At 41.9% G+C, this 23714-nt stretch overlaps 72 non-coding genes across 72 annotated transcripts; all 72 read left to right on the top strand.

Annotated features, from left to right (window-relative positions):
- Positions 1 to 90: 90 nt before the first annotated feature.
- On the top strand, positions 91 to 163 carry trnat-ugu (transfer RNA threonine (anticodon UGU)). The gene has a single exon. It is a non-coding gene; the product is annotated as a tRNA-Thr (tRNA).
- A 163-nt stretch (positions 164 to 326) lies between these two features.
- On the top strand, positions 327 to 399 carry trnat-ugu (transfer RNA threonine (anticodon UGU)). The gene has a single exon. It is a non-coding gene; the product is annotated as a tRNA-Thr (tRNA).
- A 163-nt stretch (positions 400 to 562) lies between these two features.
- trnat-agu (transfer RNA threonine (anticodon AGU)) lies at positions 563 to 635 on the top strand. The gene has a single exon. It is a non-coding gene; the product is annotated as a tRNA-Thr (tRNA).
- A 395-nt stretch (positions 636 to 1030) lies between these two features.
- Positions 1031 to 1103, top strand: trnat-agu (transfer RNA threonine (anticodon AGU)). The gene has a single exon. It is a non-coding gene; the product is annotated as a tRNA-Thr (tRNA).
- A 161-nt stretch (positions 1104 to 1264) lies between these two features.
- On the top strand, positions 1265 to 1337 carry trnat-agu (transfer RNA threonine (anticodon AGU)). The gene has a single exon. It is a non-coding gene; the product is annotated as a tRNA-Thr (tRNA).
- A 397-nt stretch (positions 1338 to 1734) lies between these two features.
- Positions 1735 to 1807, top strand: trnat-ugu (transfer RNA threonine (anticodon UGU)). The gene has a single exon. It is a non-coding gene; the product is annotated as a tRNA-Thr (tRNA).
- Positions 1808 to 2205: 398 nt separating this feature from the next.
- trnat-ugu (transfer RNA threonine (anticodon UGU)) lies at positions 2206 to 2278 on the top strand. The gene has a single exon. It is a non-coding gene; the product is annotated as a tRNA-Thr (tRNA).
- A 161-nt stretch (positions 2279 to 2439) lies between these two features.
- trnat-cgu (transfer RNA threonine (anticodon CGU)) lies at positions 2440 to 2512 on the top strand. The gene has a single exon. It is a non-coding gene; the product is annotated as a tRNA-Thr (tRNA).
- A 160-nt stretch (positions 2513 to 2672) lies between these two features.
- trnat-agu (transfer RNA threonine (anticodon AGU)) lies at positions 2673 to 2745 on the top strand. Its single transcript has one exon. It is a non-coding gene; the product is annotated as a tRNA-Thr (tRNA).
- Positions 2746 to 3138: 393 nt separating this feature from the next.
- Positions 3139 to 3211, top strand: trnat-ugu (transfer RNA threonine (anticodon UGU)). Its single transcript has one exon. It is a non-coding gene; the product is annotated as a tRNA-Thr (tRNA).
- A 163-nt stretch (positions 3212 to 3374) lies between these two features.
- Positions 3375 to 3447, top strand: trnat-ugu (transfer RNA threonine (anticodon UGU)). Its single transcript has one exon. It is a non-coding gene; the product is annotated as a tRNA-Thr (tRNA).
- Positions 3448 to 3610: 163 nt separating this feature from the next.
- trnat-agu (transfer RNA threonine (anticodon AGU)) lies at positions 3611 to 3683 on the top strand. The gene has a single exon. It is a non-coding gene; the product is annotated as a tRNA-Thr (tRNA).
- Positions 3684 to 3846: 163 nt separating this feature from the next.
- trnal-uag (transfer RNA leucine (anticodon UAG)) lies at positions 3847 to 3917 on the top strand. The gene has a single exon. It is a non-coding gene; the product is annotated as a tRNA-Leu (tRNA).
- A 161-nt stretch (positions 3918 to 4078) lies between these two features.
- trnat-ugu (transfer RNA threonine (anticodon UGU)) lies at positions 4079 to 4151 on the top strand. Its single transcript has one exon. It is a non-coding gene; the product is annotated as a tRNA-Thr (tRNA).
- A 161-nt stretch (positions 4152 to 4312) lies between these two features.
- trnat-agu (transfer RNA threonine (anticodon AGU)) lies at positions 4313 to 4385 on the top strand. Its single transcript has one exon. It is a non-coding gene; the product is annotated as a tRNA-Thr (tRNA).
- Positions 4386 to 4777: 392 nt separating this feature from the next.
- trnat-agu (transfer RNA threonine (anticodon AGU)) lies at positions 4778 to 4850 on the top strand. The gene has a single exon. It is a non-coding gene; the product is annotated as a tRNA-Thr (tRNA).
- Positions 4851 to 5010: 160 nt separating this feature from the next.
- On the top strand, positions 5011 to 5083 carry trnat-ugu (transfer RNA threonine (anticodon UGU)). Its single transcript has one exon. It is a non-coding gene; the product is annotated as a tRNA-Thr (tRNA).
- A 562-nt stretch (positions 5084 to 5645) lies between these two features.
- Positions 5646 to 5718, top strand: trnat-ugu (transfer RNA threonine (anticodon UGU)). Its single transcript has one exon. It is a non-coding gene; the product is annotated as a tRNA-Thr (tRNA).
- Positions 5719 to 5881: 163 nt separating this feature from the next.
- Positions 5882 to 5954, top strand: trnat-ugu (transfer RNA threonine (anticodon UGU)). The gene has a single exon. It is a non-coding gene; the product is annotated as a tRNA-Thr (tRNA).
- Positions 5955 to 6117: 163 nt separating this feature from the next.
- trnai-aau (transfer RNA isoleucine (anticodon AAU)) lies at positions 6118 to 6190 on the top strand. Its single transcript has one exon. It is a non-coding gene; the product is annotated as a tRNA-Ile (tRNA).
- A 395-nt stretch (positions 6191 to 6585) lies between these two features.
- Positions 6586 to 6658, top strand: trnat-agu (transfer RNA threonine (anticodon AGU)). Its single transcript has one exon. It is a non-coding gene; the product is annotated as a tRNA-Thr (tRNA).
- Positions 6659 to 6819: 161 nt separating this feature from the next.
- Positions 6820 to 6892, top strand: trnat-agu (transfer RNA threonine (anticodon AGU)). The gene has a single exon. It is a non-coding gene; the product is annotated as a tRNA-Thr (tRNA).
- A 163-nt stretch (positions 6893 to 7055) lies between these two features.
- Positions 7056 to 7128, top strand: trnat-agu (transfer RNA threonine (anticodon AGU)). The gene has a single exon. It is a non-coding gene; the product is annotated as a tRNA-Thr (tRNA).
- Positions 7129 to 7289: 161 nt separating this feature from the next.
- Positions 7290 to 7362, top strand: trnat-ugu (transfer RNA threonine (anticodon UGU)). The gene has a single exon. It is a non-coding gene; the product is annotated as a tRNA-Thr (tRNA).
- Positions 7363 to 7924: 562 nt separating this feature from the next.
- trnat-ugu (transfer RNA threonine (anticodon UGU)) lies at positions 7925 to 7997 on the top strand. Its single transcript has one exon. It is a non-coding gene; the product is annotated as a tRNA-Thr (tRNA).
- A 163-nt stretch (positions 7998 to 8160) lies between these two features.
- On the top strand, positions 8161 to 8233 carry trnat-ugu (transfer RNA threonine (anticodon UGU)). The gene has a single exon. It is a non-coding gene; the product is annotated as a tRNA-Thr (tRNA).
- Positions 8234 to 8396: 163 nt separating this feature from the next.
- trnat-agu (transfer RNA threonine (anticodon AGU)) lies at positions 8397 to 8469 on the top strand. The gene has a single exon. It is a non-coding gene; the product is annotated as a tRNA-Thr (tRNA).
- Positions 8470 to 8864: 395 nt separating this feature from the next.
- On the top strand, positions 8865 to 8937 carry trnat-agu (transfer RNA threonine (anticodon AGU)). The gene has a single exon. It is a non-coding gene; the product is annotated as a tRNA-Thr (tRNA).
- Positions 8938 to 9100: 163 nt separating this feature from the next.
- trnat-ugu (transfer RNA threonine (anticodon UGU)) lies at positions 9101 to 9173 on the top strand. The gene has a single exon. It is a non-coding gene; the product is annotated as a tRNA-Thr (tRNA).
- A 161-nt stretch (positions 9174 to 9334) lies between these two features.
- Positions 9335 to 9407, top strand: trnat-ugu (transfer RNA threonine (anticodon UGU)). The gene has a single exon. It is a non-coding gene; the product is annotated as a tRNA-Thr (tRNA).
- A 163-nt stretch (positions 9408 to 9570) lies between these two features.
- On the top strand, positions 9571 to 9643 carry trnat-agu (transfer RNA threonine (anticodon AGU)). Its single transcript has one exon. It is a non-coding gene; the product is annotated as a tRNA-Thr (tRNA).
- A 163-nt stretch (positions 9644 to 9806) lies between these two features.
- On the top strand, positions 9807 to 9877 carry trnal-uag (transfer RNA leucine (anticodon UAG)). Its single transcript has one exon. It is a non-coding gene; the product is annotated as a tRNA-Leu (tRNA).
- Positions 9878 to 10038: 161 nt separating this feature from the next.
- trnat-ugu (transfer RNA threonine (anticodon UGU)) lies at positions 10039 to 10111 on the top strand. Its single transcript has one exon. It is a non-coding gene; the product is annotated as a tRNA-Thr (tRNA).
- Positions 10112 to 10272: 161 nt separating this feature from the next.
- On the top strand, positions 10273 to 10345 carry trnat-agu (transfer RNA threonine (anticodon AGU)). Its single transcript has one exon. It is a non-coding gene; the product is annotated as a tRNA-Thr (tRNA).
- A 392-nt stretch (positions 10346 to 10737) lies between these two features.
- Positions 10738 to 10810, top strand: trnat-agu (transfer RNA threonine (anticodon AGU)). Its single transcript has one exon. It is a non-coding gene; the product is annotated as a tRNA-Thr (tRNA).
- Positions 10811 to 10971: 161 nt separating this feature from the next.
- On the top strand, positions 10972 to 11043 carry trnat-ugu (transfer RNA threonine (anticodon UGU)). Its single transcript has one exon. It is a non-coding gene; the product is annotated as a tRNA-Thr (tRNA).
- Positions 11044 to 11605: 562 nt separating this feature from the next.
- On the top strand, positions 11606 to 11678 carry trnat-ugu (transfer RNA threonine (anticodon UGU)). The gene has a single exon. It is a non-coding gene; the product is annotated as a tRNA-Thr (tRNA).
- A 163-nt stretch (positions 11679 to 11841) lies between these two features.
- trnat-ugu (transfer RNA threonine (anticodon UGU)) lies at positions 11842 to 11914 on the top strand. The gene has a single exon. It is a non-coding gene; the product is annotated as a tRNA-Thr (tRNA).
- Positions 11915 to 12077: 163 nt separating this feature from the next.
- trnat-agu (transfer RNA threonine (anticodon AGU)) lies at positions 12078 to 12150 on the top strand. Its single transcript has one exon. It is a non-coding gene; the product is annotated as a tRNA-Thr (tRNA).
- Positions 12151 to 12545: 395 nt separating this feature from the next.
- trnat-agu (transfer RNA threonine (anticodon AGU)) lies at positions 12546 to 12618 on the top strand. The gene has a single exon. It is a non-coding gene; the product is annotated as a tRNA-Thr (tRNA).
- A 161-nt stretch (positions 12619 to 12779) lies between these two features.
- Positions 12780 to 12852, top strand: trnat-agu (transfer RNA threonine (anticodon AGU)). The gene has a single exon. It is a non-coding gene; the product is annotated as a tRNA-Thr (tRNA).
- A 395-nt stretch (positions 12853 to 13247) lies between these two features.
- On the top strand, positions 13248 to 13320 carry trnat-ugu (transfer RNA threonine (anticodon UGU)). Its single transcript has one exon. It is a non-coding gene; the product is annotated as a tRNA-Thr (tRNA).
- A 562-nt stretch (positions 13321 to 13882) lies between these two features.
- On the top strand, positions 13883 to 13955 carry trnat-ugu (transfer RNA threonine (anticodon UGU)). The gene has a single exon. It is a non-coding gene; the product is annotated as a tRNA-Thr (tRNA).
- A 163-nt stretch (positions 13956 to 14118) lies between these two features.
- Positions 14119 to 14191, top strand: trnat-ugu (transfer RNA threonine (anticodon UGU)). The gene has a single exon. It is a non-coding gene; the product is annotated as a tRNA-Thr (tRNA).
- A 631-nt stretch (positions 14192 to 14822) lies between these two features.
- Positions 14823 to 14895, top strand: trnat-agu (transfer RNA threonine (anticodon AGU)). The gene has a single exon. It is a non-coding gene; the product is annotated as a tRNA-Thr (tRNA).
- A 161-nt stretch (positions 14896 to 15056) lies between these two features.
- trnat-agu (transfer RNA threonine (anticodon AGU)) lies at positions 15057 to 15129 on the top strand. Its single transcript has one exon. It is a non-coding gene; the product is annotated as a tRNA-Thr (tRNA).
- Positions 15130 to 15526: 397 nt separating this feature from the next.
- Positions 15527 to 15599, top strand: trnat-ugu (transfer RNA threonine (anticodon UGU)). The gene has a single exon. It is a non-coding gene; the product is annotated as a tRNA-Thr (tRNA).
- A 398-nt stretch (positions 15600 to 15997) lies between these two features.
- On the top strand, positions 15998 to 16070 carry trnat-agu (transfer RNA threonine (anticodon AGU)). The gene has a single exon. It is a non-coding gene; the product is annotated as a tRNA-Thr (tRNA).
- Positions 16071 to 16233: 163 nt separating this feature from the next.
- On the top strand, positions 16234 to 16306 carry trnat-cgu (transfer RNA threonine (anticodon CGU)). The gene has a single exon. It is a non-coding gene; the product is annotated as a tRNA-Thr (tRNA).
- Positions 16307 to 16469: 163 nt separating this feature from the next.
- On the top strand, positions 16470 to 16542 carry trnat-agu (transfer RNA threonine (anticodon AGU)). The gene has a single exon. It is a non-coding gene; the product is annotated as a tRNA-Thr (tRNA).
- A 161-nt stretch (positions 16543 to 16703) lies between these two features.
- On the top strand, positions 16704 to 16776 carry trnat-ugu (transfer RNA threonine (anticodon UGU)). Its single transcript has one exon. It is a non-coding gene; the product is annotated as a tRNA-Thr (tRNA).
- A 161-nt stretch (positions 16777 to 16937) lies between these two features.
- On the top strand, positions 16938 to 17010 carry trnat-cgu (transfer RNA threonine (anticodon CGU)). The gene has a single exon. It is a non-coding gene; the product is annotated as a tRNA-Thr (tRNA).
- Positions 17011 to 17640: 630 nt separating this feature from the next.
- Positions 17641 to 17711, top strand: trnal-uag (transfer RNA leucine (anticodon UAG)). The gene has a single exon. It is a non-coding gene; the product is annotated as a tRNA-Leu (tRNA).
- Positions 17712 to 17872: 161 nt separating this feature from the next.
- On the top strand, positions 17873 to 17945 carry trnat-agu (transfer RNA threonine (anticodon AGU)). Its single transcript has one exon. It is a non-coding gene; the product is annotated as a tRNA-Thr (tRNA).
- Positions 17946 to 18337: 392 nt separating this feature from the next.
- Positions 18338 to 18410, top strand: trnat-agu (transfer RNA threonine (anticodon AGU)). Its single transcript has one exon. It is a non-coding gene; the product is annotated as a tRNA-Thr (tRNA).
- Positions 18411 to 18570: 160 nt separating this feature from the next.
- trnat-ugu (transfer RNA threonine (anticodon UGU)) lies at positions 18571 to 18643 on the top strand. Its single transcript has one exon. It is a non-coding gene; the product is annotated as a tRNA-Thr (tRNA).
- Positions 18644 to 19205: 562 nt separating this feature from the next.
- On the top strand, positions 19206 to 19278 carry trnat-ugu (transfer RNA threonine (anticodon UGU)). Its single transcript has one exon. It is a non-coding gene; the product is annotated as a tRNA-Thr (tRNA).
- Positions 19279 to 19441: 163 nt separating this feature from the next.
- On the top strand, positions 19442 to 19514 carry trnat-ugu (transfer RNA threonine (anticodon UGU)). The gene has a single exon. It is a non-coding gene; the product is annotated as a tRNA-Thr (tRNA).
- A 163-nt stretch (positions 19515 to 19677) lies between these two features.
- Positions 19678 to 19750, top strand: trnai-aau (transfer RNA isoleucine (anticodon AAU)). The gene has a single exon. It is a non-coding gene; the product is annotated as a tRNA-Ile (tRNA).
- A 395-nt stretch (positions 19751 to 20145) lies between these two features.
- trnat-agu (transfer RNA threonine (anticodon AGU)) lies at positions 20146 to 20218 on the top strand. The gene has a single exon. It is a non-coding gene; the product is annotated as a tRNA-Thr (tRNA).
- A 161-nt stretch (positions 20219 to 20379) lies between these two features.
- trnat-agu (transfer RNA threonine (anticodon AGU)) lies at positions 20380 to 20452 on the top strand. The gene has a single exon. It is a non-coding gene; the product is annotated as a tRNA-Thr (tRNA).
- Positions 20453 to 20615: 163 nt separating this feature from the next.
- trnat-agu (transfer RNA threonine (anticodon AGU)) lies at positions 20616 to 20688 on the top strand. Its single transcript has one exon. It is a non-coding gene; the product is annotated as a tRNA-Thr (tRNA).
- Positions 20689 to 20849: 161 nt separating this feature from the next.
- trnat-ugu (transfer RNA threonine (anticodon UGU)) lies at positions 20850 to 20922 on the top strand. The gene has a single exon. It is a non-coding gene; the product is annotated as a tRNA-Thr (tRNA).
- Positions 20923 to 21484: 562 nt separating this feature from the next.
- On the top strand, positions 21485 to 21557 carry trnat-ugu (transfer RNA threonine (anticodon UGU)). Its single transcript has one exon. It is a non-coding gene; the product is annotated as a tRNA-Thr (tRNA).
- A 163-nt stretch (positions 21558 to 21720) lies between these two features.
- On the top strand, positions 21721 to 21793 carry trnat-ugu (transfer RNA threonine (anticodon UGU)). Its single transcript has one exon. It is a non-coding gene; the product is annotated as a tRNA-Thr (tRNA).
- A 163-nt stretch (positions 21794 to 21956) lies between these two features.
- trnat-agu (transfer RNA threonine (anticodon AGU)) lies at positions 21957 to 22029 on the top strand. The gene has a single exon. It is a non-coding gene; the product is annotated as a tRNA-Thr (tRNA).
- A 395-nt stretch (positions 22030 to 22424) lies between these two features.
- Positions 22425 to 22497, top strand: trnat-agu (transfer RNA threonine (anticodon AGU)). Its single transcript has one exon. It is a non-coding gene; the product is annotated as a tRNA-Thr (tRNA).
- A 163-nt stretch (positions 22498 to 22660) lies between these two features.
- Positions 22661 to 22733, top strand: trnat-ugu (transfer RNA threonine (anticodon UGU)). The gene has a single exon. It is a non-coding gene; the product is annotated as a tRNA-Thr (tRNA).
- A 161-nt stretch (positions 22734 to 22894) lies between these two features.
- On the top strand, positions 22895 to 22967 carry trnat-ugu (transfer RNA threonine (anticodon UGU)). The gene has a single exon. It is a non-coding gene; the product is annotated as a tRNA-Thr (tRNA).
- Positions 22968 to 23130: 163 nt separating this feature from the next.
- trnat-agu (transfer RNA threonine (anticodon AGU)) lies at positions 23131 to 23203 on the top strand. The gene has a single exon. It is a non-coding gene; the product is annotated as a tRNA-Thr (tRNA).
- A 163-nt stretch (positions 23204 to 23366) lies between these two features.
- On the top strand, positions 23367 to 23437 carry trnal-uag (transfer RNA leucine (anticodon UAG)). Its single transcript has one exon. It is a non-coding gene; the product is annotated as a tRNA-Leu (tRNA).
- A 161-nt stretch (positions 23438 to 23598) lies between these two features.
- On the top strand, positions 23599 to 23671 carry trnat-ugu (transfer RNA threonine (anticodon UGU)). The gene has a single exon. It is a non-coding gene; the product is annotated as a tRNA-Thr (tRNA).
- The last annotated feature ends 43 nt before the right edge of the window (positions 23672 to 23714 follow it).

The raw sequence follows: 23714 nt of genomic DNA, 5'->3' as shown, positions 1-23714 counted from the left end.
GATTTTGTACCTACGAATCAGATAACTGTTTAATGCAAGCCAGAACCCGGTTAATTTGCTGTTTTTAAGGTTATGTTACCTTTGCAAGCAGGCCTTGTAGCTCAGTGGTTAGAACACTGGTCTTGTAAACCAGGGGTCGTGAGTTCAATTCTCACCTGGGCCTATCAGGGATTGTTTGAATACAAAAACGACATGCAGATGTTGGGTCATACTGATGATTTTTAGGGTATCTGCGACTGAATACCTACTAATCAGATGACTGTGTTTAATGCAAGCCAGAACCCGGTTAATTTTCTGTTTTTAAGGTTATGTTACTTCAAAAGCCAGGCCTTGTAGCTCAGTGGCTAGAGCACTGGTCTTGTAAACCAGGGGTTGTGAGTTCAATTCTCACCTAGGCCTATCAGTGATTGTTTGAATACATCAATGAAGTGCAGGTGTTGCATAGTACTACTGTGTTTTAGGGTCTCTGCGACTTTATCCCGACTAATCAGATGACTGTATTTAATGCAAACCAGAACCCGGTTAATTTGCTGTTTTTAACGTTTTGTTACCTTACCAGGCAGGCCTTGTAGCTCAGTGGTTAGAGCACTGGTCTAGTAAACCAGGGGCTGTGACTTCAATTCTCACCTGGGCCTTTCAGGGATTGTTTGATTACAACAATGAAGTGCAGATGTTGGTTGGTACAACTGTGCTTTAGGGTATCCGCGACTTAATACCTACTAATCAGATGACTGTTTGGAATGCAAACCAGAACCGGGTTAATTTGCTGTTTTTAAGGTTATGTTACATCAACAGCCAGGCCTTGTAGCTCAGTGGTTAGAGTACTGGTCTAGTACCAGGGGTCGTGAATTCAATTCTCACCTGGGCCTTTCATGGATTGTTTGAATAGAGCAATAAAGTGCAGATGTTGGGAAGTACTACTGTGTTTTGGGGTATCTACGATTTTATACCTACGAATCAGATAACTGTTTAATGCAAGCCAGAATCTGGTTTATTTGCTGTTTTTAAGGTTATCTTACCTTTGCAAGCAGGCCTTGTAGCTCAGTGGTTAGAGCACTGGTCTAGTAAACCAGGGGTCGTGAGTTCAATTCTCACCTGGGCCTATCAGAGATTGTTTGAATACAGCATTGAAGTGCAGATGTTGGGTCATACCGATGTTTTTTAGGGTATCTGCGACTTAATACCTACTAATCAGATGACTGTTTAATGCAAGCCAGAACCCGGTTAATTTGCTGTTTTTAAGGTTATGTTACTTTAACAGCTAGGCCTTGTAGCTCAGTGGTTAGAGTACTGGTCTAGTAAACCAGGGGTAGTGAGTTCAATTCTCACCTGGGCCTATCAGGGATTGTTTGAATACAGCAATGAAGTGCAGATGTTGGGTCGTACTATTGTGTTTTAGCGTATCCGCGACTTAATACCTACTAATCAGATGACTGTTTGGAACGCAAACCAGAACCCGGTTAATTTGCTGTTTTTAAGGTTATGTTGCATCAACAGTCAGGCCTTGTAGCTCAGTGGTTAGAGTACTGGTCTAGTAAACCAGGGGTCTTGAGTTCAATTCTCACCTGGGCATTTCATGGATTGTTTGAATACAGCAATAAAGTGCAGATGTTGGGAAGTACTACTGTGTTTTGGGGTATCTACGATTTTATACCTACGAATCAGATAACTGTTTAATGTAAGCCAGAATCCGGTTAATTTGCTGTTTTTAAGGTTATGTTACCTTTGCAAGCAAGCCTTGTAGCTCAGTGGTTAGAGTACTGGTCTTGTAAACCAGGGGTCGTGAGTTCAATTCTTACCTGGGCCTATCAGGCATTGTTTGAATACAACAATGAAGTGCAGATGTTGGGTCATACTGACGTTTTTTAGGGTGTTTGCGACTTAACACCTACAAATCAGATGACTGTGTTTAATGCAAGCCAGAACCCGGTTAATTTGCTGTTTTTAAGGTTATGTTACGTCAACAGCCAGGCCTTGTAGCTAGTGGTTAGAGTACTGGTCTATTAAACCAGGTGTCGTGAGTTCAATTCTCACCTGGGCCTATCAGGGGTCGTTTGAATACAGCAATGAAGTGCAGATGTTGGGTCGTACTATTGTGTTCAAGGGTATCTGTGACTTAATACCTACTAATCAGATGACTGTTTATAATGCAAACCAGAACCCGGTTAATTTGCTGTTTTTAACGTTTTGTTATCTTAGCAGGTAGGCCTTGTAGCTCAGTGGTTAGAGCACTGGTCTTGTAAACCAGGGGTCGTGAGTTCAATTCTTACCTGGGCCTATCAGGGATTGTTTGAATACAACAATGAAGTGCAGATGTTGGGTCATACTGACATTTTTTAGGGTGTTTGCGACTTAACACCTACAAATCAGATGACTGTTTAATGAAAGCCAGAACCCGGTTAATTTGCTGTTTTTTAGGTTATGTTACTTAAGCAGCCAGGCTTTGTAGCTCAGTGGTTAGAGCACTGGTCTCGTAAACCAGGGGTCGTGAGTTCAATTCTCACCTGGGCCTATCAGAGATTGTTGAATACAACATTGAAGTGCAGATGTTGGGTCATACTGATATTTTTTAGGGTATCTGCGACTTAATACCTACTAATCAGATGACTGTTTAATGCAAGCCAGAACCCGGTTAATTTGCTGTTTTTAAGGTTATGTTACCTCAACAGCCAGTCCTTGTAGCTCAGTGGTTAGAGTACTGGTCTAGTAAACCAGGGGTAGTGAGTTCAATTCTCACCTGGGCCTATCAGGGATTGTTTGAATATAACAATGAAGTGCAGAGGTTTGGTCATACTATTGTTTTTTAGGGTATCTGCGAATTAACACCTACTAATCAGATGACTGTTTAATGCAAGCCAGGACCCGGTTAATTTGCTGTTTTTAAGGTTATGTTACATCAACAGCCAGGCCTTGTAGCTAGTGTTTAGAGTACCGGTCTGTTAAACCAGGTGTCGTGAGTTCAATTCTCACCTGGGCCTTTCATGGATTGTTTGAATACAGCAATAAAGTGCAGATGTTGGGAAGTACTACTGTGTTTTGGGGTATCTACGATTTTATACCTACGAATCAGATAACTGTTTAATGCAAGCCAGAATCCGGTTAATTTGCTGTTTTTAGGTTATTTTACCTTTGCAAGCAAGCCTTGTAGCTCAGTGGTTAGAGCACTGGTCTTGTAAACCAGGGGTCGTGAGTTCAATTCTTACCTGGGCCTATCAGGGATTGTTTGAATACAACAATGAAGTGCAGATGTTGGGTCATACTGACGTTTTTTAGGGTGTTTGCGACTTAACACCTACAAATCAGATGACTGTGTTTAATGCAAGCCAGAACCCGGTTAATTTGCTGTTTTTAAGGTTATGTTACTTGAACAGCCAGGCCTTGTAGCTCAGTGGTTAGAGCACTGTTCTTGTAAACCAGGGGTTGTGAGTTCAATTCTCACCTAGGCCTATCAGTGATTGTTTGAATACATCAATGAAGTGCAGGTGTTGCATAGTTCTACTGTGTTTTAGGGTCTCTGCGACTTTATCCCGACTAATCAGATGACTGTATTTAATGCAAACCAGAACCCGGTTAATTTGCTGTTTTTAACGTTTTGTTATCTTACCAGGTAGGCCTTGTAGCTCAGTGGTTAGAGCACTGGTCTAGTAAACCAGGGGTTGTGACTTCAATTCTCACCTGGGCCTTTCAGGGATTGTTTGATTACAACAATGAAGTGCAGATGTTGGTTGGTACAACGGTGCTTTAGGGTATCCGCGACTTAATACCTACTAATCAGATGACTGTTTGGAATGCAAACCAGAACCCGGTTAATTTGCTGTTTTTAAGGTTATGTTACATCAACAGCCAGGCCTTGTAGCTCAGTGGTTAGAGTACTGGTCTAGTACCAGGGGTCGTGAGTTCAATTCTCGCCTGGGCCTTTCATGGATTGTTTGAATACAGCAATAAAGTGCAGATGTTGGGAAGTACTACTGTGTTTTGGGGTATCTACGATTTTATACCTACGAATCAGATAACGGTTTAATGCAAGCCAGAATCCGGTTAATTTGCTGTTTTAAAGGTTATCTTACCTTTGCAAGCAGGCCTTGTAGCTCAGTGGTTAGAGCACTGGTCTTGTAAACCAGGGGTCGTGAGTTCAATTCTCACCTGGGCCTATCAGGGATTGTTTGAATATAACAATGAAGTGCAGATGTTGGGTCATACTGATGTTTTTTAGGGTATCTGCGACTTAATACCTACTAATCAGATGACTGTTTAATGCAAGCCAGAACCCGGTTAATTTGCTGTTTTTAAGGTTATGTTACCTCAACAGCCAGGCCTTATAGCTCAGTGGTTAGAGTACTGGTCTAGTAAACCAGGGGTCGTGAGTTCAATTCTCACCTGGGCCAATCAGGGATTGTTTGAATATAACAATGAAGTGCAGATGTTGGGCCATACTGATGTTTTTTAGGGTATCTGCGACTTAACACCTACGAATCAGATGACTGTTTAATGCAAGCCAGGACCAGGTTAATTTGCTGTTTTTAAGGTTATGTTACATCAACAGCCAGGCCTCTCAGTGGTTAGAGTACTGGTCTAGTAAACCAGGGGTAGTGAGTTCAATTCTCACCTGGGCCTATCAGGGATTGTTTGAATACAGCAATGAAGTGCAGATGTTGGGTCGTACTATTGTGTTTTAGCGTATCCGCGACTTAATACCTACTAATCAGATGACTGTTTGGAATGCAAACCAGAACCCGGTTAATTTGCTGTTTTTAAGGTTATGTTATATCAACAGCCAGGCCTTGTAGCTCAGTGGTTAGAGTACTGGTCTAGTAAACCAGGGGTCGTGAGTTCAATTCTCACCTGGGCCTTTCATGGATTGTTTGAATACAGCAATAAAGTGCAGATGTTGGGAAGTACTACTGTGTTTTGGGGTATCTACGATTTTATACCTACGAATCAGATAACTGTTTAATGCAAGCCAGAATCCGGTTAATTTGCTGTTTTTAGGTTATTTTACCTTTGCAAGCAAGCCTTGTAGCTCAGTGGTTAGAGCACTGGTCTTGTAAACCAGGGGTCGTGAGTTCAATTCTTACCTGGGCCTATCAGGGATTGTTTGAATACAACAATGAAGTGCAGATGTTGGGTCATACTGACGTTTTTTAGGGTGTTTGCGACTTAACACCTACAAATCAGATGACTGTGTTTAATGCAAGCCAGAACCCGGTTAATTTGCTGTTTTTAAGGTTATGTTACATCAACAGCCAGGCCTTGTAGCTAGTGTTTAGAGTACCGGTCTGTTAAACCAGGTGTCGTGAGTTCAATTCTCACCTGGGCCTATCAGGGATTGTTTGAATACAGCAATGAAGTGCAGATGTTGGGTCGTACTATTGTGTTCAAGGGTATCTGTGACTTAATACCTACTAATCAGATGACTGATTAGAAGGCAAACCAGAACCAGAACTAGTAAACCAGGGGTCGTGAGTTCAATTATCACCTGGGCCTTTCATCGATTGTTTGAAGACAGCAATAAAGTGCAGATGTTGGGAAGTACTAATGTGTTTTGGGGTATCTTCGATTTTATACCTACGAATCAGATAACAGTTTAATGCAAGCCAGAACCCGGTTAATTTGCTGTTTTTAAGGTTATGTTACCTTTGTAAGCAGGCCTTGTAGCTCAGTGGTTAGAATACTGGTCTTGTAAACCAGGGGTCGTGAGTTCAATTCTCACCTGGGCCTATCAGGGATTGTTTGAATACAAAAACGACATGCAGATGTTGGGTCATACTGATGATTTTTAGGGTATCTGCGACTGAATACCTATTAATCAGATGACTGTGTTTAATGCAAGCCAGAACCCGGTTAATTTTCTGTTTTTAAGGTTATGTTACTTCAACAGCCAGGCCTTGTAGCTCAGTGGCTAGAGCACTGGTCTTGTAAACCAGGGGTTGTGAGTTCAATTCTCACCTAGGCCTATCAGTGATTGTTTGAATACATCAATGAAGTGCAGGTGTTGCATAGTACTACTGTGTTTTAGGGTCTCTGCGACTTTATCCCGACTAATCAGATGACTGTATTTAATGCAAACCAGAACCCGGTTAATTTGCTGTTTTTAACGTTTTGTTACCTTACCAGGCAGCCCTTGTAGCTCAGTGGTTAGAGCACTGGTCTAATAAACCAGGGGCTGTGACTTCAATTCTCACCTGGGCCTTTCAGGGATTGTTTGATTACAACAATGAAGTGCAGATGTTGGTTGGTACAACTGTGCTTTAGGGTATCCGCGACTTAATACCTACTAATCAGATGACTGTTTGGAATGCAAACCAGAACCGGGTTAATTTGCTGTTTTTAAGGTTATGTTACATCAACAGCCAGGCCTTGTAGCTCAGTGGTTAGAGTACTGGTCTAGTACCAGGGGTCGTGAATTCAATTCTCACCTGGGCCTTGCATGGATTGTTTGAATACAGCAATAAAGTGCAGATGTTGGGAAGTACTACTGTGTTTTGGGGTATCTACGATTTTATACCTACGAATCAGATAACTGTTTAATGCAAGCCAGAATCCGGTTAATTTGCTGTTTTTAAGGTTATCTTACCTTTGCAAGCAGGCCTTGTAGCTCAGTGGTTAGAGCACTGGTCTAGTAAACCAGGGGTCGTGAGTTCAATTCTCACCTGGGCCTATCAGAGATTGTTTGAATACAGCATTGAAGTGCAGATGTTGGGTCATACCGATGTTTTTTAGGGTATCTGCGACTTAATACCTACTAATCAGATGACTGCTTAATGCAAGCCAGAACCCGGTTAATTTGCTGTTTTTAAGGTTATGTTACTTTAATAGCCAGGCCTTGTAGCTCAGTGGTTAGAGTACTGGTCTAGTAAACCAGGGGTAGTGAGTTCAATTCTCACCTGGGCCTATCAGGGATTGTTTGAATACAGCAATGAAGTGCAGATGTTGGGTCGTACTATTGTGTTTTAGCGTATCCGCGACTTAATACCTACTAATCAGATGACTGTTTGGAATGCAAACCAGAACCCGGTTAATTTGCTGTTTTTAAGGTTATGTTGCATCAACAATCAGGCCTTGTAGCTCAGTGGTTAGAGTACTGGTCTAGTAAACCAGGGGTCTTGAGTTCAATTCTCACCTGGGCTTTTCATGGATTGTTTGAATACAGCAATAAAGTGCAGATGTTGGGAAGTACTACTGTGTTTTGGGGTATCTACGATTTTATACCTACGAATCAGATAACTGTTTAATGTAAGCCAGAATCCGGTTAATTTGCTGTTTTTAAGGTTATGTTACCTTTGCAAGCAAGCCTTGTAGCTCAGTGGTTAGAGCACTGGTCTTGTAAACCAGGGGTCGTGAGTTCAATTCTTACCTGGGCCTATCAGGGATTGTTTGAATACAACAATGAAGTGCAGATGTTGGGTCATACTGACGTTTTTTAGGGTGTTTGCGACTTAACACCTACAAATCAGATGACTGTGTTTAATGCAAGCCAGAACCCGGTTAATTTGCTGTTTTTAAGGTTATGTTACGTCAACAGCCAGGCCTTGTAGCTAGTGGTTAGAGTACCGGTCTGTTAAACCAGGTGTCGTGAGTTCAATTCTCACCTGGGCCTATCAGGGATTGTTTGAATACAGCAATGAAGTGCAGATGTTGGGTCGTACTATTGTGTTCAAGGGTATCTGTGACTTAATACCTACTAATCAGATGACTGTTTAGAAGGCAAACCAGAACCAGAACTAGTAAACCAGGGGTCGTGAGTTCAATTATCACCTGGGCCTTTCATCGATTGTTTGAAGACAGCAATAAAGTGCAGATGTTGGGAAGTACTAATGTGTTTTGGGGTATCTTCGATTTTATACCTACGAATCAGATAACTGTTTAATGCAAGCCAGAACCCGGTTAATTTGCTGTTTTTAAGGTTATGTTACCTTTGCAAGGAGGCCTTGTAGCTCAGTGGTTAGAACACTGGTCTTGTAAACCAGGGGTCGTGAGTTCAATTCTCACCTGGGCCTATCAGGGATTGTTTGAATACAAAAACGACATGCAGATGTTGGGTCATACTGATGATTTTTAGGGTATCTGCGACTGAATACCTACTAATCAGATGACTGTGTTTAATGCAAGCCAGAACCCGGTTAATTTTCTGTTTTTAAGGTTATGTTACTTCAACAGCCAGGCCTTGTAGCTCAGTGGCTAGAGCACTGGTCTTGTAAACCAGGGGTTGTGAGTTCAATTCTCACCTAGGCCTATCAGTGATTGTTTGAATACATCAATGAAGTGCAGGTGTTGCATAGTACTACTGTGTTTTAGGGTCTCTGCGACTTTATCCCGACTAATCAGACGACTGTATTTAATGCAAACCAGAACCCGGTTAATTTGCTGTTTTTAACGTTTTGTTACCTTACCAGGCAGGCCTTGTAGCTCAGTGGTTAGAGCACTGGTCTAGTAAACCAGGGGCTGTGACTTCAATTCTCACCTGGGCCTTTCAGGGATTGTTTGATTACAACAATGAAGTGCAGATGTTGGTTGGTACAACTGTGCTTTAGGGTATCCGCGACTTAATACCTACTAATCAGATGACTGTTTGGAATGCAAACCAGAACCGGGTTAATTTGCTGTTTTTAAGGTTATGTTACATCAACAGCCAGGCCTTGTAGCTCAGTGGTTAGAGTACTGGTCTAGTACCAGGGGTCGTGAATTCAATTCTCACCTGGGCCTTTCATGGATTGTTTGAATACAGCAATAAAGTGCAGATGTTGGGAAGTACTACTGTGTTTTGGGGTATCTACGATTTTATACCTACGAATCAGATAACTGTTTAATGCAAGCCAGAATCCGGTTAATTTGCTGTTTTTAAGGTTATCTCACCTTTGCAAGCAGGCCTTGTAGCTCAGTGGTTAGAGCACTGGTCTAGTAAACCAGGGGTCGTGAGTTCAATTCTCACCTGGGCCTATCAGAGATTGTTTGAATACAGCATTGAAGTGCAGATGTTGGGTCATACCGATGTTTTTTAGGGTATCTGCGACTTAATACCTACTAATCAGATGACTGTATTTAATGCAAGCCAGAACCCGGTTAATTTTCTGTTTTTAAGGTTATGTTACTTCAACAGACAGGCCTTGTAGCTCAGTGGCTAGAGCACTGGTCTTGTAAACCAGGGGTTGTGAGTTCAATTCTCACCTAGGCCTATCAGTGATTGTTTGAATACATCAATGAAGTGCAGGTGTTGCATAGTACTACTGTGTTTTAGGGTCTCTGCGACTTTATCCCGACTAATCAGATGACTGTTTAATGCAAGCCAGGACCCGGTTAATTTGCTGTTTTTAAGGTTATGTTACTTCAACAGCCAGGCCTTGTAGCTCAGTGGTTAGAGCACTGTTCTTGTAAACCAGGGGTTGTGAGTTCAATTCTCACCTAGGCCTATCAGTGATTGTTTGAATACATCAATGAAGTGCAGGTGTTGCATAGTTCTACTGTGTTTTAGGGTCTCTGCGACTTTATCCCGACTAATCAGATGACTGTATTTAATGCAAACCAGAACCCGGTTAATTTGCTGTTTTTAACGTTTTGTTATCTTACCAGGCAGGCCTTGTAGCTCAGTGGTTAGAGCACTGGTCTAGTAAACCAGGGGTTGTGACTTCAATTCTCACCTGGGCCTTTCAGTGATTGTTTGATTACAACAATGAAGGGCAGATGTTGGTTGGTACAACGGTGCTTTAGGGTATCCGCGACTTAATACCTACTAATCAGATGACTGTTTGGAATGCAAACCAGAACCCGGTTAATTTGCTGTTTTTAAGGTTATGTTACATCAACAGCCAGGCCTTGTAGCTCAGTGGTTAGAGTACTGGTCTAGTACCAGGGGTCGTGAGTTCAATTCTCACCTGGGCCTTTCATGAATTGTTTGAATACAGCAATAAAGTGCAGATGTTGGGAAGTACTACTGTGTTTTGGGGTATCTACGATTTTATACCTACGAATCAGATAACGGTTTAATGCAAGCCAGAATCCGGTTAATTTGCTGTTTTAAAGGTTATCTTACCTTTGCAAGCAGGCCTTGTAGCTCAGTGGTTAGAGCACTGGTCTTGTAAACCAGGGGTCGTGAGTTCAATTCTCACCTGGGCCTATCAGGGATTGTTTGAATATAACAATGAAGTGCAGATGTTGGGTCATACTGATGTTTTTTAGGGTATCTGCGACTTAATACCTACTAATCAGATGACTGTTTAATGCAAGCCAGAACCCGGTTAATTTGCTGTTTTTAAGGTTATGTTACCTCAACAGCCAGGCCTTATAGCTCAGTGGTTAGAGTACTGGTCAAGTAAACCAGGGGTCGTGAGTTCAATTCTCACCTGGGCCTATCAGGGATTGTTTGAATATAACAATGAAGTGCAGATGTTGGGCCATACTGATGTTTTTTAGGGTATCTGCGACTTAACACCTACGAATCAGATGACTGTTTAATGCAAGCCAGGACCAGGTTAATTTGCTGTTTTTAAGGTTATGTTACATCAACAGCCAGGCCTCTCAGTGGTTAGAGTACTGGTCTAGTAAACCAGGGGTAGTGAGTTCAATTCTCACCTGGGCCTATCAGGGATTGTTTGAATACAGCAATGAAGTGCAGATGTTGGGTCGTACTATTGTGTTTTAGCGTATCCGCGACTTAATACCTACTAATCAGATGACTGTTTGGAATGCAAACCAGAACCCGGTTAATTTGCTGTTTTTAAGGTTATGTTATATCAACAGCCAGGCCTTGTAGCTCAGTGGTTAGAGTACTGGTCTAGTAAACCAGGGGTCGTGAGTTCAATTCTCACCTGGGCCTTTCATGGATTGTTTGAATACAGCAATAAAGTGCAGATGTTGGGAAGTACTACTGTGTTTTGGGGTATCTACGATTTTATACCTACGAATCAGATAACTGTTTAATGCAAGCCAGAATCCGGTTAATTTGCTGTTTTTAGGTTATTTTACCTTTGCAAGCAAGGCTTGTAGCTCAGTGGTTAGAGCACTGGTCTTGTAAACCAGGGGTCGTGAGTTCAATTCTTACCTGGGCCTATCAGGGATTGTTTGAATACAACAATGAAGTGCAGATGTTGGGTCATACTGACGTTTTTTAGGGTGTTTGCGACTTAACACCTACAAATCAGATGACTGTGTTTAATGCAAGCCAGAACCCGGTTAATTTGCTGTTTTTAAGGTTATGTTACGTCAACAGCCAGGCCTTGTAGCTAGTGGTTAGAGTACCGGTCTGTTAAACCAGGTGTCGTGAGTTCAATTCTCACCTGGGCCTATCAGGGATTGTTTGAATACAGCAATGAAGTGCAGATGTTGGGTCGTACTATTGTGTTCAAGGGTATCTGTGACTTAATACCTACTAATCAGATGACTGTTTAGAAGGCAAACCAGAACCAGAACTAGTAAACCAGGGGTCGTGAGTTCAATTATCACCTGGGCCTTTCATCGATTGTTTGAAGACAGCAATAAAGTGCAGATGTTGGGAAGTACTAATGTGTTTTGGGGTATCTTCGATTTTATACCTACGAATCAGATAACTGTTTAATGCAAGCCAGAACCCGGTTAATTTGCTGTTTTTAAGGTTATGTTACCTTTGCAAGCAGGCCTTGTAGCTCAGTGGTTAGAACACTGGTCTTGTAAACCAGGGGTCGTGAGTTCAATTCTCACCTGGGCCTATCAGGGATTGTTTGAATACAAAAACGACATGCAGATGTTGGGTCATACTGATGATTTTTAGGGTATCTGCGACTGAATACCTACTAATCAGATGACTGTGTTTAATGCAAGCCAGAACCCGGTTAATTTTCTGTTTTTAAGGTTATGTTACTTCAACAGCCAGGCCTTGTAGCTCAGTGGCTAGAGCACTGGTCTTGTAAACCAGGGGTTGTGAGTTCAATTCTCACCTAGGCCTATCAGTGATTGTTTGAATACATCAATGAAGTGCAGGTGTTGCATAGTACTACTGTGTTTTAGGGTCTCTGCGACTTTATCCCGACTAATCAGATGACTGTATTTAATGCAAACCAGAACCCGGTTAATTTGCTGTTTTTAACGTTTTGTTACCTTACCAGGCAGGCCTTGTAGCTCAGTGGTTAGAGCACTGGTCTAGTAAACCAGGGGCTGTGACTTCAATTCTCACCTGGGCCTTTCAGGGATTGTTTGATTACAACAATGAAGTGCAGATGTTGGTTGGTACAACTGTGCTTTAGGGTATCCGCGACTTAATACCTACTAATCAGATGACTGTTTGGAATGCAAACCAGAACCGGGTTAATTTGCTGTTTTTAAGGTTATGTTACATCAACAGCCAGGCCTTGTAGCTCAGTGGTTAGAGTACTGGTCTAGTACCAGGGGTCGTGAATTCAATTCTCACCTGGGCCTTTCATGGATTGTTTGAATACAGCAATAAAGTGCAGATGTTGGGAAGTACTACTGTGTTTTGGGGTATCTACGATTTTATACCTACGAATCAGATAACTGTTTAATGCAAGCCAGAATCCGGTTAATTTGCTGTTTTTAAGGTTATCTTACCTTTGCAAGCAGGCCTTGTAGCTCAGTGGTTAGAGCACTGGTCTAGTAAACCAGGGGTCGTGAGTTCAATTCTCACCTGGGCCTATCAGAGATTGTTTGAATACAGCATTGAAGTGCAGATGTTGGGTCATACCGATGTTTTTTAGGGTATCTGCGACTTAATACCTACTAATCAGATGACTGTTTAATGCAAGCCAGAACCCGGTTAATTTGCTGTTTTTAAGGTTATGTTACTTTAACAGCCAGGCCTTGTAGCTCAGTGGTTAGAGTACTGGTCTAGTAAACCAGGGGTAGTGAGTTCAATTCTCACCTGGGCCTATCAGGGATTGTTTGAATACAGCAATGAAGTGCAGATGTTGGGTCGTACTATTGTGTTTTAGCGTATCCGCGACTTAATACCTACTAATCAGATGACTGTTTGCAATGCAAACCAGAACCCGGTTAATTTGCTGTTTTTAAGGTTATGTTGCATCAACAGTCAGGCCTTGTAGCTCTGGTTAGAGTACTGGTCTAGTAAACCAGGGGTCTTGAGTTCAATTCTCACCTGGGCTTTTCATGGATTGTTTGAATACAGCAATAAAGTGCAGATGTTGGGAAGTACTACTGTGTTTTGGGGTATCTACGATTTTATACCTACGAATCAGATAACTGTTTAATGTAAGCCAGAATCCGGTTAATTTGCTGTTTTTAAGGTTATGTTACCTTTGCAAGCAAGCCTTGTAGCTCAGTGGTTAGAGCACTGGTCTTGTAAACCAGGGGTCGTGAGTTCAATTCTTACCTGGGCCTATCAGGGATTGTTTGAATACAACAATGAAGTGCAGATGTTGGGTCATACTGACGTTTTTTAGGGTGTTTGCGACTTAACACCTACAAATCAGATGACTGTGTTTAATGCAAGCCAGAACCCGGTTAATTTGCTGTTTTTAAGGTTATGTTACGTCAACAGCCAGGCCTTGTAGCTAGTGGTTAGAGTACCGGTCTGTTAAACCAGGTGTCGTGAGTTCAATTCTCACCTGGGCCTATCAGGGATTGTTTGAATACAGCAATGAAGTGCAGATGTTGGGTCGTACTATTGTGTTCAAGGGTATCTGTGACTTAATACCTACTAATCAGATGACTGTTTAGAAGGCAAACCAGAACCAGAACTAGTAAACCAGGGGTCGTGAGTTCAATTATCACCTGGGCCTTTCATCGATTGTTTGAAGACAGCAATAAAGTGCAGATGTTGGGAAGTACTAATGTGTTTTGGGGTATCTTCGATTTTATACCTACGAATCAGATAACTGTTTAATGCAAGCCAGAACCCGGTTAATTTGCTGTTTTTAAGGTTATGTTACCTTTCCAAGCAGGCCTTGTAGCTCAGTGGTTAGAACACTGGTCTTGTAAACCAGGGGTCGTGAGTTCAATTCTCACCTGGGCCTATCAGGGATTGTTTGAATACAAAAACGACATGCAGATGTTGGGTCATACTGATGATTTTTAGGGTATCTGCGACTGAATACCTACTAATCAGATGACTGTGTTTAATGCAAGCCAGAACCCGGTTAATTTTCTGTTTTTAAGGTTATGTTACTTCAACAGCCAGGCCTTGTAGCTCATTGGCTAGAGCACTGGTCTTGTAAACCAGGGGTTGTGAGTTCAATTCTCACCTAGGCCTATCAGTGATTGTTTGAATACATCAATGAAGTGCAGGTGTTGCATAGTACTACTGTGTTTTAGGGTCTCTGCGACTTTATCCCGACTAATCAGATGACTGTATTTAATGCAAACCAGAACCCGGTTAATTTGCTGTTTTTAACGTTTTGTTACCTTACCAGGCAGGCATTGTAGCTCAGTGGTTAGAGCACTGGTCTAGTAAACCAGGGGCTGTGACTTCAATTCTCACCTGGGCCTTTCAGGGATTGTTTGATTACAACAATGAAGTGCAGATGTTGGTTGGTACAACTGTGCTTTAGGGTATCCGCGACTTAATACCTACTAATCAGATGACTGTTTGGAATGCAAACCAGAACCGGGTTAATTTGCTGTTTTTAAGGTTATGTTACATCAACAGCCAGGCCTTGTAGCTCAGTGGTTAGAGTACTGGTCTAGTACCAGGGGTCGTGAATTCAATTCTCACCTGGGCCTTTCATGGATTGTTTGAATACAGCAATAAAGTGCAGATGTTGGGAAGTACTACTGTGTTTTGGGGTATCTACGATTTTATACCTACGAATCAGATAACTGTTTAATGCAAGCCAGAATCCGGTTAATTTGCTGTTTTTAAGGTTATCTTACCTTTGCAAGCAGGCCTTGTAGCTCAGTGGTTAGAGCACTGGTCAAGTAAACCAGGGGTCGTGAGTTCAATTCTCACCTGGGCCTATCAGAGATTGTTTGAATACAGCATTGAAGTGCAGATGTTGGGTCATACCGATGTTTTTTAGGGTATCTGCGACTTAATACCTACTAATCAGATGACTGTTTAATGCAAGCCAGAACCCGGTTAATTTGCTGTTTTTAAGGTTATGTTAATTTAACAGCCAGGCCTTGTAGCTCAGTGGTTAGAGTACTGGTCTAGTAAACCAGGGGTAGTGAGTTCAATTCTCACCTGGGCCTATCAGGGATTGTTTGAATACAGCAATGAAGTGCAGATGTTGGGTCGTACTATTGTGTTTTAGCGTATCCGCGACTTAATACCTACTAATCAGATGACTGTTTGCAATGCAAACCAGAACCCGGTTAATTTGCTGTTTTTAAGGTTATGTTGCATCAACAGTCAGGCCTTGTAGCTCAGTGGTTAGAGTACTGGTCTAGTAAACCACGGGTCTTGAGTTCAATTCTCACCTGGGCTTTTCATGGATTGTTTGAATACAGCAATAAAGTGCAGATGTTGGGAAGTACTACTGTGTTTTGGGGTATCTACGATTTTATACCTACGAATCAGATAACTTTTTAATGTAAGCCAGAATCCGGTTAATTTGCTGTTTTTAAGGTTATGTTACCTTTGCAAGCAAGCCTTGTAGCTCAGTGGTTAGAGCACTGGTCTTGTAAACCAGGGGTCGTGAGTTCAATTCTTACCTGGGCCTATCAGGGATTGTTTGAATACAACAATGAAGTGCAGATGTTGGGTCATACTGACGTTTTTTAGGGTGTTTGCGACTTAACACCTACAAATCAGATGACTGTGTTTAATGCAAGCCAGAACCCGGTTAATTTGCTGTTTTTAAGGTTATGTTACGTCAACAGCCAGGCCTTGTAGCTAGTGGTTAGAGTACTGGTCTATTAAACCAGGTGTCGTGAGTTCAATTCTCACCTGGGCCTATCAGGGGTCGTTTGAATACAGCAATGAAGTGCAGATGTTGGGTCGTACTATTGTGTTCAAGGGTATCTGTGACTTAATACCTACTAATCAGATGACTGTTTATAATGCAAACCAGAACCCGGTTAATTTGCTGTTTTTAACGTTTTGTTACCTTACCAGGCAGGCCTTGTAGCTCAGTGGTTAGAGCACTGGTCTAGTAAACCAGGGGTTGTGACTTCAATTCTCACCTGGGCCTTTCAGGGATTGTTTGATTACAACAATGAAGTGCAGATGTTGGTTGGTACAACTGTGTTTAAGGGTATCCGTGACTTAATACCTATTAGTCAGATGACGGTGTATAATGCAAACCAGAACTCGGTTAATTTGCTGTTTTTTAGGTTATGTTACTTAAGCAGCCAGGCTTTGTAGCTCAGTGGTTAGAGCACTGGTCTCGTAAACCAGGGGTCGTCAGTTCAATTCTCACCTGGGCCTATCAGAGATTGTTTGAATACAACATTGAAGTGCAGATGTTGGGTCATACTGATATTTTTTAGGGTATCTGCGACTTAATACCTACTAATCAGATGACTGTTTCCTATGCAAACCAGAACCCGGTTAATTTGCTGTTTTTAAGGTTATGTTACATCAACAGCCAGGCCTTGTAGCTCAGTGGTTAGAGTACTGGTCTAGTAAACCAGGGGTCGTGAGTTCAATTCTCACCTGGGCCTATCATGGATTGTTTTAATACAGCAATAAAGTGCAGATGTTGGGAAGTACTACTGTGTTTTGGGGTATCTACGATTTTATACCTACGAATCAGATAACTGTTTAATGCAAGCCAGAATCCGGTTAATTTGCTGTTTTTAAGGTTATGTTAGTTTTGCAAGCAGGCCTTGTAGCTCAGTGGTTAGAGCACTGGTCTTGTAAACCAGGGGTCGTGAGTTCAATTCTTACCTGGGCCTATCAGGGATTGTTTGAATACAACAATGAAGTGCAGATGTTGGGTCATACTGACATTTTTTAGGGTGTTTGCGACTTAACACCTACAAATCAGATGACTGTTTAATGCAAGCCAGAACCCGGTTAATTTGCTGTTTTTTAGGTTATGTTACTTAAGCAGCCAGGCTTTGTAGCTCAGTGGTTAGAGCACTGGTCTCGTAAACCAGGGGTCGTGAGTTCAATTCTCACCTGGGCCTATCAGAGATTGTTTGAATACAACATTGAAGTGCAGATGTTGGGCATACTGATATTTTTTAGGGTATCTGCGACTTAATACCTACTAATCAGATGACTGTTTAATGCAAGCCAGAACCCGGTTAATTTGCTGTTTTTAAGGTTATGTTACCTCAACAGCCAGTCCTTGTAGCTCAGTGGTTAGAGTACTGGTCTAGTAAACAAGGGGTAGTGAGTTCAATTCTCACCTGGGCCTATAAGGGATTGTTTGAATATAACAATGAAGTGCAGATGTTTGGTCATACTATTGTTTTTTAGGGTATCTGCGAATTAACACCTACTAATCAGATGACTGTTTAATGCAAGCCAGAACCCGGTTAATTTGCTGTTTTTAAGGTTATGTTACTTCAACAGCCAGGACTTGTAGCTCAGTGGTTAGAGCACTGTTCTTGTAAACCAGGGGTTGAGAGTTCAATTCTCACCTAGGCCTATCAGTGATTGTTTGAATACATCAATGAAGTGCAGGTGTTGCATAGTTCTACTGTGTTTTAGGGTCTCTGCGACTTTATCCCGACTAATCAGATGACTGTATTTAATGCAAACCAGAACCCGGTTAATTTGCTGTTTTTAACGTTTTGTTATCTTACCAGGCAGGCCTTGTAGCTCAGTGGTTAGAGTACTGGTCTAGTACCAGGGGTCGTGAGTTCAATTCTCACCTGGGCCTTTCATGGATTGTTTGAATATAACAATGAAGTGCAGATGTTGGGTCATACTGATGTTTTTTAGGGTATCTGCGACTTAATACCTACTAATCAGATGACTGTTTAATGCAAGCCAGAACCCGGTTAATTTGCTGTTTTTAAGGTTATGTTTCCTCAACAGCCAGGCCTTATAGCTCAGTGGTTAGAGTACTGGTCTAGTAAACCAGGGGTCGTGAGTTCAATTCTCACCTGGGCCTATCAGGGATTGTTTGAATATAACAATGAAGTGCAGATGTTGGGCCATACTGATGTTTTTTAGGGTATCTGCGACTTAACACCTACGAATCAGATGACTGTTTAATGCAAGCCAGGACCAGGTTAATTTGCTGTTTTTAAGGTTATGTTACATCAACAGCCAGGCCTCTCAGTGGTTAGAGTACTGGTCTAGTAAACCAGGGGTAGTGAGTTCAATTCTCACCTGGGCCTATCAGGGATTGTTTGAATACAGCAATGAAGTGCAGATGTTGGGTCGTACTATTGTGTTTTAGCGTATCCGCGACTTAATACCTACTAATCAGATGACTGTTTGGAATGCAAACCAGAACCCGGTTAATTTGCTGTTTTTAAGGTTATGTTATATCAACAGCCAGGCCTTGTAGCTCAGTGGTTAGAGTACTGGTCTAGTAAACCAGGGGTCGTGAGTTCAATTCTCACCTGGGCCTTTCATGGATTGTTTGAATACAGCAATAAAGTGCAGATGTTGGGAAGTACTACTGTGTTTTGGGGTATCTACGATTTTATACCTACGAATCAGATAACTGTTTAATGCAAGCCAGAATCCGGTTAATTTGCTGTTTTTAGGTTATTTTACCTTTGCAAGCAAGCCTTGTAGCTCAGTGGTTAGAGCACTGGTCTTGTAAACCAGGGGTCGTGAGTTCAATTCTTACCTGGGCCTATCAGGGATTGTTTGAATACAACAATGAAGTGCAGATGTTGGGTCATACTGACGTTTTTTAGGGTGTTTGCGACTTAACACCTACAAATCAGATGACTGTGTTTAATGCAAGCCAGAACCCGGTTAATTTGCTGTTTTTAAGGTTATGTTACATCAACAGCCAGGCCTTGTAGCTAGTGTTTAGAGTACCGGTCTGTTAAACCAGGTGTCGTGAGTTCAATTCTCACCTGGGCCTATCAGGGATTGTTTGAATACAGCAATGAAGTGCAGATGTTGGGTCGTACTATTGTGTTCAAGGGTATCTGTGACTTAATACCTACTAATCAGATGACTGTTTAGAAGGCAAACCAGAACCAGAACTAGTAAACCAGGGGTCGTGAGTTCAATTATCACCTGGGCCTTTCATCGATTGTTTGAAGACAGCAATAAAGTGCAGATGTTGGGAAGTACTAATGTGTTTTGGGGTATCTTCGATTTTATACCTACGAATCAGATAACAGTTTAATGCAAGCCAGAACCCGGTTAATTTGCTGTTTTTAAGGTTATGTTACCTTTGTAAGCAGGCCTTGTAGCTCAGTGGTTAGAATACTGGTCTTGTAAACCAGGGGTCGTGAGTTCAATTCTCACCTGGGCCTATCAGGGATTGTTTGAATACAAAAACGACATGCAGATGTTGGGTCATACTGATGATTTTTAGGGTATCTGCGACTGAATACCTATTAATCAGATGACTGTGTTTAATGCAAGCCAGAACCCGGTTAATTTTCTGTTTTTAAGGTTATGTTACTTCAACAGCCAGGCCTTGTAGCTCAGTGGCTAGAGCACTGGTCTTGTAAACCAGGGGTTGTGAGTTCAATTCTCACCTAGGCCTATCAGTGATTGTTTGAATACATCAATGAAGTGCAGGTGTTGCATAGTACTACTGTGTTTTAGGGTCTCTGCGACTTTATCCCGACTAATCAGATGACTGTATTTAATGCAAACCAGAACCCGGTTAATTTGCTGTTTTTAACGTTTTGTTACCTTACCAGGCAGCCCTTGTAGCTCAGTGGTTAGAGCACTGGTCTAATAAACCAGGGGCTGTGACTTCAATTCTCACCTGGGCCTTTCAGGGATTGTTTGATTACAACAATGAAGTGCAGATGTTGGTTGGTACAACTGTGCTTTAGGGTATCCGCGACTTAATACCTACTAATCAGATGACTGTTTGGAATGCAAACCAGAACCGGGTTAATTTGCTGTTTTTAAGGTTATGTTACATCAACAGCCAGGCCTTGTAGCTCAGTGGTTAGAGTACTGGTCTAGTACCAGGGGTCGTGAATTCAATTCTCACCTGGGCCTTGCATGGATTGTTTGAATACAGCAATAAAGTGCAGATGTTGGGAAGTACTACTGTGTTTTGGGGTATCTACGATTTTATACCTACGAATCAGATAACTGTTTAATGCAAGCCAGAATCCGGTTAATTTGCTGTTTTTAAGGTTATCTTACCTTTGCAAGCAGGCCTTGTAGCTCAGTGGTTAGAGCACTGGTCTAGTAAACCAGGGGTCGTGAGTTCAATTCTCACCTGGGCCTATCAGAGATTGTTTGAATACAGCATTGAAGTGCAGATGTTGGGTCATACCGATGTTTTTTAGGGTATCTGCGACTTAATACCTACTAATCAGATGACTGTTTAATGCAAGCCAGAACCCGGTTAATTTGCTGTTTTTAAGGTTATGTTACTTTAACAGCCAGGCCTTGTAGCTCAGTGGTTAGAGTACTGGTCTAGTAAACCAGGGGTAGTGAGTTCAATTCTCACCTGGGCCTATCAGGGATTGTTTGAATACAGCAATGAAGTGCAGATGTTGGGTCGTACTATTGTGTTTTAGCGTATCCGCGACTTAATACCTACTAATCAGATGACTGTTTGGAATGCAAACCAGAACCCGGTTAATTTGCTGTTTTTAAGGTTATGTTGCATCAACAGTCAGGCCTTGTAGCTCAGTGGTTAGAGTACTGGTCTAGTAAACCAGGGGTCTTGAGTTCAATTCTCACCTGGGCTTTTCATGGATTGTTTGAATACAGCAATAAAGTGCAGATGTTGGGAAGTACTACTGTGTTTTGGGGTATCTACGATTTTATACCTACGAATCAGATAACTGTTTAATGTAAGCCAGAATCCGGTTAATTTGCTGTTTTTAAGGTTATGTTACCTTTGCAAGCAAGCCTTGTAGCTCAGTGGTTAGAGCACTGGTCTTGTAAACCAGGGGTCGTGAGTTCAATTCTTACCTGGGCCTATCAGGGATTGTTTGAATACAACAATGAAGTGCAGATGTTGGGTCATACTGACGTTTTTTAGGGTGTTTGCGACTTAACACCTACAAATCAGATGACTGTGTTTAATGCAAGCCAGAACCCGGTTAATTTGCTGTTTTTAAGGTTATGTTACGTCAACAGCCAGGCCTTGTAGCTAGTGGTTAGAGTACCGGTCTGTTAAACCAGGTGTCGTGAGTTCAATTCTCACCTGGGCCTATCAGGGATTGTTTGAATACAGCAATGAAGTGCAGATGTTGGGTCGTACTATTGTGTTCAAGGGTATCTGTGACTTAATACCTACTAATCAGATGACTGTTTAGAAGGCAAACCAGAACCAGAACTAGTAAACCAGGGGTCGTGAGTTCAATTATCACCTGGGCCTTTCATCGATTGTTTGAAGACAGCAATAAAGTGCAGATGTTGGGAAGTACTAATGTGTTTTGGGGTATCTTCGATTTTATACCTACGAATCAGATAACTGTTTAATGCAAGCCAGAACCCGGTTAATTTGCTGTTTTTAAGGTTATGTTACCTTTGCAAGGAGGACTTGTAGCTCAGTGGTTAGAACACTGGTCTTGTAAACCAGGGGTCGTGAGTTCAATTCTCACCTGGGCCTATCAGGGATTGTTTGAATACAAAAACGACATGCAGATGTTGGGTCATACTGATGATTTTTAGGGTATCTGCGACTGAATACCTACTAATCAGATGACTGTGTTTAATGCAAGCCAGAACCCGGTTAATTTTCTGTTTTTAAGGTTATGTTACTTCAACAGCCAGGCCTTGTAGCTCAGTGGCTAGAGCACTGGTCTTGTAAACCAGGGGTTGTGAGTTCAATTCTCACCTAGGCCTATCAGTGATTGTTTGAATACATCAATGAAGTGCAGGTGTTGCATAGTACTACTGTGTTTTAGGGTCTCTGCGACTTTATCCCGACTAATCAGACGACTGTATTTAATGCAAACCAGAACCCGGTTAATTTGCTGTTTTTAACGTTTTGTTACCTTACCAGGCAGGCCTTGTAGCTCAGTGGTTAGAGCACTGGTCTAGTAAACCAGGGGCTGTGACTTCAATTCTCACCTGGGCCTTTCAGGGATTGTTTGATTACAACAATGAAGTGCAGATGTTGGTTGGTACAACTGTGCTTTAGGGTATCCGCGACTTAATACCTACTAATCAGATGACTGTTTGGAATGCAAACCAGAACCGGGTTAATTTGCTGTTTTTAAGGTTATGTTACATCAACAGCCAGGCCTTGTAGCTCAGTGGTTAGAGTACTGGTCTAGTACCAGGGGTCGTGAATTCAATTCTCACCTGGGCCTTTCATGGATTGTTTGAATACAGCAATAAAGTGCAGATGTTGGGAAGTACTACTGTGTTTTGGGGTATCTACGATTTTATACCTACGAATCAGATAACTGTTTAATGCAAGCCAGAATCCGGTTAATTTGCTGTTTTTAAGGTTATCTTACCTTTGCAAGCAGGCCTTGTAGCTCAGTGGTTAGAGCACTGGTCTAGTAAACCAGGGGTCGTGAGTTCAATTCTCACCTGGGCCTATCAGAGATTGTTTGAATACAGCATTGAAGTGCAGATGTTGGGTCATACCGATGTTTTTTAGGGTATCTGCGACTTAATACCTACTAATCAGATGACTGTATTTAATGCAAGCCAGAACCCGGTTAATTTTCTGTTTTTAAGGTTATGTTACTTCAACAGACAGGCCTTGTAGCTCAGTGGCTAGAGCACTGGTCTTGTAAACCAGGGGTTGTGAGTTCAATTCTCACCTAGGCCTATCAGTGATTGTTTGAATACATCAATGAAGTGCAGGTGTTGCATAGTACTACTGTGTTTTAGGGTCTCTGCGACTTTATCCCGACTAATCAGATGACTGTTTAATGCAAGCCAGGACCCGGTTAATTTGCTGTTTTTAAGGTTATGTTACTTCAACAGCCAGGCCTTGTAGCTCAGTGGTTAGAGCACTGTTCTTGTAAACTAGGGGTTGTGAGTTCAATTCTCACCTAGGCCTATCAGTGATTGTTTGAATACATCAATGAAGTGCAGGTGTTGCATAGTTCTACTGTGTTTTAGGGTCTCTGCGACTTTATCCCGACTAATCAGATGACTGTATTTAATGCAAACCAGAACCCGGTTAATTTGCTGTTTTTAACGTTTTGTTATCTTACCAGGCAGGCCTTGTAGCTCAGTGGTTAGAGCACTGGTCTAGTAAACCAGGGGTTGTGACTTCAATTCTCACCTGGGCCTTTCAGTGATTGTTTGATTACAACAATGAAGTGCAGATGTTGGTTGGTACAACGGTGCTTTAGGGTATCCGCGACTTAATACCTACTAATCAGATGACTGTTTGGAATGCAAACCAGAACCCGGTTAATTTGCTGTTTTTAAGGTTATGTTACATCAACAGCCAGGCCTTGTAGCTCAGTGGTTAGAGTACTGGTCTAGTACCAGGGGTCGTGAGTTCAATTCTCACCTGGGCCTTTCATGAATTGTTTGAATACAGCAATAAAGTGCAGATGTTGGGAAGTACTACTGTGTTTTGGGGTATCTACGATTTTATACCTACGAATCAGATAACGGTTTAATGCAAGCCAGAATCCGGTTAATTTGCTGTTTTAAAGGTTATCTTACCTTTGCAAGCAGGCCTTGTAGCTCAGTGGTTAGAGCACTGGTCTTGTAAACCAGGGGTCGTGAGTTCAATTCTCACCTGGGCCTATCAGGGATTGTTTGAATATAACAATGAAGTGCAGATGTTGGG

The sequence above is a fragment of the Festucalex cinctus genome, chromosome 1 (genome assembly GCF_051991245.1).
Source record: "Festucalex cinctus isolate MCC-2025b chromosome 1, RoL_Fcin_1.0, whole genome shotgun sequence".
Classification (NCBI taxonomy): Eukaryota; Metazoa; Chordata; class Actinopteri; order Syngnathiformes; family Syngnathidae; genus Festucalex; species Festucalex cinctus.
This window is presented reverse-complemented; position numbering and strand designations above follow the sequence as displayed.